The sequence below is a fragment of the Anser brachyrhynchus genome (assembly GCF_964034855.1).
Source record: "Anser brachyrhynchus genome assembly, chromosome: 2".
In the NCBI taxonomy this organism is placed as follows: domain Eukaryota; kingdom Metazoa; phylum Chordata; class Aves; order Anseriformes; family Anatidae; genus Anser; species Anser brachyrhynchus.
This window is the reverse complement of record NC_137695.1, coordinates 102860628-102870124: the sequence shown is the minus strand read 5'-3', so window position 1 is coordinate 102870124 and position 9497 is coordinate 102860628.

Here is a 9497-nt window from a genome sequence, read left to right as displayed (position 1 = left end):
AACGTACTGGATAACATCAAGAGCTTAGAAATTCTCTTGCAAGTGGTACCTGTAGTACTGAAATTTTTTGTAAAGATTCTGGGATACATGCTGCAGAAGCTACTTCTTAAGTTCCAGTTCACAATCCAGTGTGAAGACCAATGGAAAAATATGATTGTTATTTTTGGCATTTTTGCATTAGATTGCCACCTAATGCAAATTATAGTGGAATTGTCTCTGTTAGCTTAAACATGCTGCCAATGACACTCTGCAACTCTGAAAATTCTCCTCAAAGCAATTATTTGTTTTCTCATTACAATAATTACAATGAAAAGATACTTGATTAACTGAAAAAAAGGGGAAAATATATTTTAAAAAACATCAGTACATTCGGTAGATTTCAGTCTTCCGCATTTTAGATCATAGCTCCTCATTTCTTCTCTATTTTCATTGTTTACATTGCAGACATAACAGTACTTCTAATAAAACTTTTGTTAAATTGATGCTGCATTGTGACACTCATCAACTACAGGGAAACTTTTCATTTGGATGAAAATTTTCAGTCAAAATCTATAACAGAGAAATTTCTGTAAAGCAAAGACATTCAGTACATATGTAAATACACTTCAGATTGAAATATATGTTTACTAAATTTCTAAACTTCTGATCTCTGAAATAGAGAAAACGTAAATATTTTCTTCAAATACGTATGAGAGAAAAAATAAATAAATAGTTTAGTCATAAAAACTCCTTTATTTCTACTGGAAAATTCCAGTTAAATCTAATATTCTTTGAAAACAGATTTGATTGTTGTATGCCAAAATATTGCCCCATCCAAAAATCAGAGGAAAAATAAAAATTCTTTATATCGTTTATTGCTAACAGTGTCAGTTTGGGCTAGTCTAATATTATCTTGAAATATAAGGAAGTAAATCTTAATGTTTAATCATTTAATGTGATTTGTTTAATTCAATTGCACAGATTGTTGGTGCTTCTGCTGTCATTTTAGACATGGTCCACCAAATCAATTAAAGGAAAGTAAGGTTATGGTGAGTTTATTAGCAGCCTCTTTAGACCCTTGGTTTGGTGCTATTCATCCTTTTGTTGCTACACAATTAATTTGGAATGGTGGATAATAATCTATTCCTTTACTAATCAAACTTATTTAAAGTAATGCCTACAAGCAGAACTACCATATTAAGAAAAAAAGAAAAGAATAGCAACAACTATTCCTTTTAAACACTTTTCATCAAACAAATTGTGCTTGCCTGCATATATGCCAGAGAGAGAACAAAATAATGTGAATGTGAATTTGAGAGGCTGTGGACATAACAATTAAAAGATAAAGACTAAGCACGTCCCTTCATTTTAACCACAGTTTCAGAGGAAAATTTTTTAAAGCATCTATTTAAATGAACTGAGAATGAGAAATGTATGCCCAACACATTTATTACGCAATCAAAATTGTGTACTGTGTCTGTTCCTCCTTCAGCTTTTATGAGCTCACATACTAATTTTCTACAAGCTATGATTGATTCTTCATTCAACACACAGATTGGACTGTGCTTTGGGGTTGAATAATTTGTCACCAAAGGTGGTAAGAGCACACAGAATTAAGAAAAGAAGCCATAGCCCTACACATTAGGAAGTAAAGTTCTGCCCTGGAAAACTGTAATTTTTTTTCTAGGTTTGCACAGAATTGCTGTGTGTTATTGAAAAAAAATAATAATAATAATTAAAAAAAACACCTAAGATTAAACTTTGCCTGGATGCCTGGTAATTGTATTCTTCTGTATGTCAAGAACTTGAGGCTAAAGTGTTCATGCACTGAAAAGAAAAATATTATAAATCAATATAACATTTTGAAAAATATATTTCAGATTATTTATAATAGGAAACCTAAATTAATGGATACTTCTGATTTTAGCCTCTTTTTGCTTTGCCTTTTGCAAAAATTGTGATATAATACCAAATATTTGGAAATTCTGAACATAAATTTACCAGTCCATGAAGAATACCAGCATAATTTAATATCTCAATAATCATATTTATGTCACTGTCTTCCAAGATTTCTGATTTGTGACTTTATAATATTAATACTCCAAGAGACAATATGTGGCTGTGTAAGAGATGTAAAATAGAGGCACAGGGTTTAAAGCCAGACTTTCAAAGTAGCCTTATATCTATCTGTCATTCATTTTGACACTTAAAATGCTGTGATAATTAAGATATGAATGGGAAGAAAACTCTACAGAAAAAGGTAGAAGTACATGTCTCAATTTAACATTATACTTCATAAGAGGTAACAGTCCAGATAAGCACAGAGTTTCTTACTTTCAAGAAGCAGAGCTTCCTATTCTCTACTGTTGTCAGATCTTAATGTCAGCATTTTTCCAGTGAATTTTATAAATTAATTTTGTGCAAGTTATTTACTTTTATTTCTTATTCCATTGTTACTAAGACTTTTTGTACAAATGTTAAATATATATATATATATATATATATGAATGGGCAAATATTTACCATAAGACATAACAGGGAAATTTTCAGATTACTTGAAATATAGTTTTGTTTTGTTTTGTTTTTTATAAAAAAAAAAAAAAAAGACAACAATAGTAGGAGAAACTGAGTAATTATTTTGTGGTAAATAACTGAAACAGGAATTGTTGCATTTTTTCAGTGGTGAAGTTTGTAGACATTTTCCAACGACACCATCACCTTTGGCATTTTATGTTCCAAACACCCAAGAAAGCCAATAAATAGATTTGTTGTTTCATTACCACTGCTCATGTTTAGAGGAGGACATTAAATCTCACTAAAGGTGAAATAAAAAGTGAAGTAATCTGTTTGAAGTATGGACCACCAAGATTAATGTGAAGAAAAGATAAGTCTTAGAAGGCCAGGATGTCAGATAAAATTCCTGTACCAAGCTTTTTACTATAAACATGGTGCTGAGGTACACAGTCTCTCTCCCAATCTGTTAAACTGGAAAATCATGTTTCTGGGTCCAGTGAGATAGAAGTATGCTTCTTATTCAATCATTTCAGTAGAGGAAATAGACTGTACATATGGATTCAGCCCTGGACATATTGATTTCTTCACCCACTGAGCATAAATTGAACTTCTATATTCATATTTATTCCAATACTGTTCACAGATAAATAAAATGTCCCTTGTAATTAATTGCTTTGGAACAACTAACGACTTTGAATTAATTGTTCACAGGTGCATTTCTGATATGCCTTAAATCCATTTGAAATTAAAATTTTCCATCTTATTTTTAATTTCTTCATAAAGTACAAAAGGCCAATACTGACTCCAATATACAGCTTTGGTTCATCATTATAAACAAGACGAAAGGAAAGATGTTTGGAATTTTCATTTGAAAGTATAACCAATTTACTTATCTGCAGGAAGAACCTCAGCTAATCTTCAGTGCCTTAGACTTAGAATTTCCATATGCAATCTGCTTCTGACTAGTTCAATTTATTAACAAATTGGATAAGGCAATAAAATATCCATGGACCAAACCAGAAAGACATAATCAGAATTCAATGTGGTTTTGATACACAAATACAGTGATCAATGCTTCAACAAAGCATGTACTGTTGTATCTTAGGTAGGAGATGAAAACCAAAGCACAAACATGGAAGTAGGAAGATAGCAGGAAATAATCTGTTGGTGTCATGAATAATGCACAAGTGAAAGTCATTGTTCTACCATGTTCGGGCTAATTAAAACTCTACACAAGAACTACTCCAAGTCTGGGACATTGGCTTGAAAGAAAACATCTAGGGTATCTAACAAAGGATATTAAAGGAGCTGAGAAAAATCTAGATCAGCAACAAAAATGTAAGAGATTTAGGGAAAATATATAGGGAAATTAATGGGTTCCTCAGTATTGTTTTGATGATTATCTCACATTTTCTCAAGAAAACAGAGAACTATGATTCAATTAGAGAAAAATATTTTTTAAAAATGTTGATAGAAATGGTTCTTAACTGTGGTCTATATCTCAATCAACATGTAAAGGAGGACAAAAGAATTTCACAAAAATATTTTAGGGTCAAAAATTCGCTAGCTGTTATAACAGCTTTTAATTATTAAGCTAAAAATCAATAGTAGAGAAGTTGTGGAATTTCTTTTACAGTAGATTTTTCAGAATGAACAGATTAGCATAAATAATCTACAAACAGTTATCCTGCCTGAAAAATATTGATAAAAAATAAATAACCACCTGCTAATATTAATGCTATTGGGCCACATGAGGAAGTTCCATTCTTTCAATTTGGCCTTCCTCTTCTTCCTCTTTTCTTTATAAATACTGTCAAGCAATACCAGGAAACGCACGCACACACGCACGCAAAAAACAGTCCATGCATAAGATATATTATTGAATTTACACTCATGCAGATAACAAAAATTAAGATGGACAAATGCCTACTCATCTCCTTTAACTATGTCATAGCATTAAAAGAATTTCTATTTTTAAGACGTGGTAATAATTTTATTTACTTCGCAATGAGCAATTAATTCATATTATCCATTTGCTTTACATCTTTCAAGTGTTGACTACGTTTTCAGTTATCACTCCCAGAATAAAATTTTCCACTATTTTAGTTCTCCAAATGGAATCTATAAACATGATGAAAATAAATAAATAAATAAATAAAAATTCCCTTGCATTTGTACCAGATGTGAATTTTATTTACATTCACTTATAGCTAGCAAGTTTCTGAATGATTAAGAGACGGGAGCATCTGTCATATAAGAAGAGGCTAAGGGATCTTCGTCAGCTAAGGGATCTTCATCTTCGTCATCCTCCTCTGGACACTCTCCAACAGTTTAATGTCTTTTTTGTTCTGGGCATGTGGTGGTTTTACTCGGGTGGGTGGCCGAGCTCCACCACAACCGCTCTCTCACTCCCCCTCCTCAAAGAGGAACAGGGAGAAAATACGATGAAAAGGGCTCAAGGGTTGAGGAGATCGCGCAGTAATTATCGTGACGGGCAAAACAGACTCAGCATAGGGAGATAGTAACATTTATTGCTTATTAGTAACAAGTTAGAGAAGTGAGAAACAAAGGAAAGAAACCAAAAGCACCTTCCCCCCCCCCCCCCCCATCCGCCCTCTTCCACCTCCTTTCCCTGAATGGCGCAGGGGAATGGGGGTATGGTCAGTCTATAGCGCTTCGTCTCTGCCGCTCCTTCTTGATCACTCAAGTCCCTTGTGCTGTGGGGTCCCTCCCACCGGATGCAGTCCTTGCTGAACTGAGCCGATGTGGGCTTCCCACAGGCAGCAGCTCTTCAAGAACTGCTCCAGATATGGGTCCGTACCATGAGGTCCACCCCTCAGGAGCAAACTGCTCCAACCTGGGTCCCCCACGGGCAGCAGCTCCTGCCAGGTCACCTGCTCCTGCGTGGTCTCCTCTCCACGGGCTACAGGTCCAGCCCGGAATCTGCTCCAGCAGGGGTCTTCCACAGGCCGCAGCCTCTATCGGTGCAGGTCCACCTGCTCCATCGTGGTCTCCTCCATGGGCTGCAGCGTGGAACCCTGCTCCACCGTGGTACTCCATGGGCTGCAGGGGGACAGCCTGCTTCACCATGGTCCTCACCACAAGCTGCAGGGGACTTCTGCTCTGGTGCCTAGAGCTCCTCTCCCCCTCCTTCTTCAGTGACCTTGGCACCTGCAAGGCTGTTCCTCACTCCTCTCACTCTCCCAGCTGCTGTGTGGCGCAGCGTTGTTTTTTTTTTTTCCTGTCTTAAATATGCTCTCACAGAGGGGCAAAACAACATCACTTATTGGCTCAGCTTTGGTCAGCAGTGGGGCCCTAACCAAACATTGGGCAGCTTCTAGATCCTTCCCACAGAAGCCACCCCTATGGCCCCCTGCTACCAGAATCTTGCCACGTAAACCCACTACAGGGCACCACAGTACAAAAAGGACATTAAACTGTTGGAGAGTGTCCAGACGAGGGCGACGAAGATGGTGAAGGGCCTAGAGGGGAAGACATATGAGGGTGGCTGAGGTCACTGGGCCTGTTCAGCCTGGAGAAGAGGAGGCTGAGAGGGGACTTAATTGCAGTCTACAACTTCCTCAGGAGGGGGAGTGGAGAGGCAGGTGACCTGCTCTCTGTAATCACCAGTGACAGGACCCATGGGAATGGCATTAAGCTGAGGCAGGGGAAGTTTAGACTGGACATCAGGAAGAGGTTCTTCACCGAGAGGGTGGTCGCACACTGGAACAGGCTCCCCAGTGAAGCAGTCACTGCACCAAGCCTGTCTGAATTTAAGAAGCAATTGGACTGTGCACTTAGTTACATGGTCTAAAATTTTGGGTAGATCTGTGCGGTGGCAGGAGTTGGACTTGATGATCCTTATGGGTTCCTTCCAACTCGGGATATTCTATGATTCTGTGATTCTATGATCTAGATTTGTTCAGCCTGGAGAAGAGTAGGTTCAGGGATGATCTCATCATTGTGTATAATACCTGTTAGGAGGCAGTAAAGAAAAGGAAGACAGCCTCTTCTCAGAAGTGCCCAATGCCAAGACAAGAGGCAATGGACACAAACAGAATTATAGGAATTTCATTTGGAACATTAGAAGAAACTCATTCACTCTGAGGGCAGTCAAACACTGGAACAGGTTGCCCAGAGAGGTTGTGGCATCGCCATCCCTGGAGATAATCAAAACCTGACTGAATACAACCTCGGGCAGTCTGTCTTAGTTGACCTCGATCTAAACAGAGTGATTGGACTAGACAATCTCCAGAGGTCCCTTCCAACCTCAACTGTTCCATGATTCTAAATCCAATGTAACTTGCATTCAGACAAATGAAGAGAATTTTAAAAAGGATACTTAGATAATTAGAAAGAAAGTCAAATACTTTCTGCTTTTACCAGGAAGAGTAAAAGGGGCTTTGGGAAGGAAAAAAAAAATAAAATTATGTAAAAAAAAAAAAGGGCAGAAAATTATTTCAACAATATGGTTACTTGGGAAGACAAACACCATAGCTACAATTTTTCCACTTTGCTCTAGCTTTTATCACTGAGCACAACACCACATAGTATGGAATATCCTTTCATCAATTCAAGTCAGCTGTCCTGGAGGCACACTTCCAGTCTACTCACTGCAGAGACAGAAATGGAAAAGTGGAAAAAAAGAAAACCACAATAGTGTGCAAGCACTGTTAAACAAGAGCCAAAACATGTCTGTTATCAACATTGTATTATTCACAAATCCAAAATGCTGCTATGAGAAAAATTATTTCCATCTCAGCTAGACCCAATACACTGCAACAAGCAATTTTGACAGTGCAGAACAGGTTTTTCAAATGCACAAAATATTTTGGAATTTTATCATGATCCTGTATTTTTAAAATTCCAGTTTAAGAAAATAAAATGAATGAGCAACTCATTGAAAATTATTTTGGAGAAGTAACATAACATCTGATTTTTAACAAGGCAGGAAAGAGGTAACTCTAAGTGACAATGCTGTTTTCTATAGGACACCCTGTCATGAAGCTGCTGCCTCCTTCCCTGTCTCTCATTGTTATCACATTCAAAGAATTACCAAAAATCTTATTTAAAACACCATAAAAAATAGTTTTTCAAAATATTTTTTGCTGAAAAATGTTTGCATTAGAAAAAAAAATCTATTGATGTTCATTAGGATATAAATAAATAAATGTTATACTGTATTTTTGTGTGTGGTCTATTTTGGAAGTCCAGATGTGGAGTTTAAGTGTCACAGCCTATACAATAAAAGCCATCTTTCTTCAGCATTAGTGGGAGATGTCTTAGAAGAAAGTCGTTTGGAAAATGATGTCATTTAGAAAAAAATGAAAAAAAAAAGTTGTTTAAAAAAGCATTTATATGATTCAGTTATAAGAACTAGTTCAGTTTATGACCATGCCCTGAGCTAACTTCCACATCTCAAAGAAATGTTTACTTTTTTTTTTTCACTTTTTTTTTTTTTAAGTGTTCTTTAAAGATCATTTGCAATATCTTCTGGAAACCCTTTCTTTAAAATTAGAACGGAAAAAAAAATGTTACTTGACTTTCCCAAAATTTCTGAACAATTCAATAAAATGTCACATTCACTTACCAAAAAGGGGGGGGGGGGGGCGGGGGGCGTAGGGAATTGTAATTGTGTATATCCAAAGACACAGTTTCCATTGGTTTTGGGAGAGACAGCTATCAACATCATCCTTTAGGAGGTGGGTATGGATGCACATTCATTAAGTCAAGAATGTTGTCTTCTCTCTTCATACATTCTGTCAAAGTGCATAAAGATACTATCTGTGAAGTACATGAATCACTTAGCTAAGAAGCATGGATTTGAGTTATGCAAGCTTGCCCAGAAGTTGCCATCCAGTTTCACTCAATTTTCCTGTATTAATAGATGAGAAAAAGTATAAAGCTAAAAACAACTGAGAAGAACAAGCACACACAAGGCTAGATATATGAATCCATGCAACAAAGTTTACCAAAAAAATTAGTAAACTACAACTCAGGCATCTAATTATTTTATACAACAAAATTAGGATAAAAATTAACAAATATTGCCTCTGAAAAACAGCAAGGCCATGTAAGATCTAGAGAAGGTGTGTTCTGCAGTGTGGAAATAATACACCAACTGGTAAGGAGCAATGGATTTTTTTCAGGTGCTGTCCACAAAGGCAGTTTAGGTGTTACACTACTGTTAAAGAAGAATGTTCAGGGGGAAAAAAAAAATAATAATAACAACAACAACATATCATCTTAATCTTCTCTTGTTTCCACAAACAATTTTAGCAAAGCAAAATGCTCATTTCATGTAAAATGGTGCTTCTAACTTAGTCAAATCAAGTCATGAGGATGATTTGCCGCTGATTTAATGAATGTAGTTTACTTTAAATATAATGAGAAAGAAGCCTAGATGAAATCCAGCCATAAAATGTCTCACATGAAAGGACTTTTTTGAGTTATATTTCCAATAGTAACATTCATTACATGCTGATCTCAGTAGAATAGCTCATTAGCAAGCAGTGTGGCTATGTGTTAATGGTCTAGGGCAACCTGTTCCAGGACTGGTAATATTTTAGTAGTGTACTGTTTTGGTCAGATTATAATATAGCCTATGCATTTCCAGATCCTGTTCATATTGTGTTCTTATCTACGGTCAGAAACATTATTTTTTTCTCATTATTAAAGTGAAAAATAGCCTCTGTACCAGGGGAAATGAAAATTATGGTTCTTGTGTGTTGTTTAGATTTAGTCCTCTTACTAAATATTCAGGAGATGATGCCCATAATTTAAATTCTGTAACAGTCACCACAGGTATATATATAGATAATCACACATACAAAAGAAAAAATGGAAGGTCTCTTCTCTGTGTTGTCTATACACATGAGAAGTAATTGGACTAGATTACAACTGATATTAAGCTTGTTTAAGAGAGAAAAACAGAAAAGTCAAAATGCTTAATATTCTTTAGTCAAATAAAATATAAATTATTCACCATCATAGAATCATAGAAT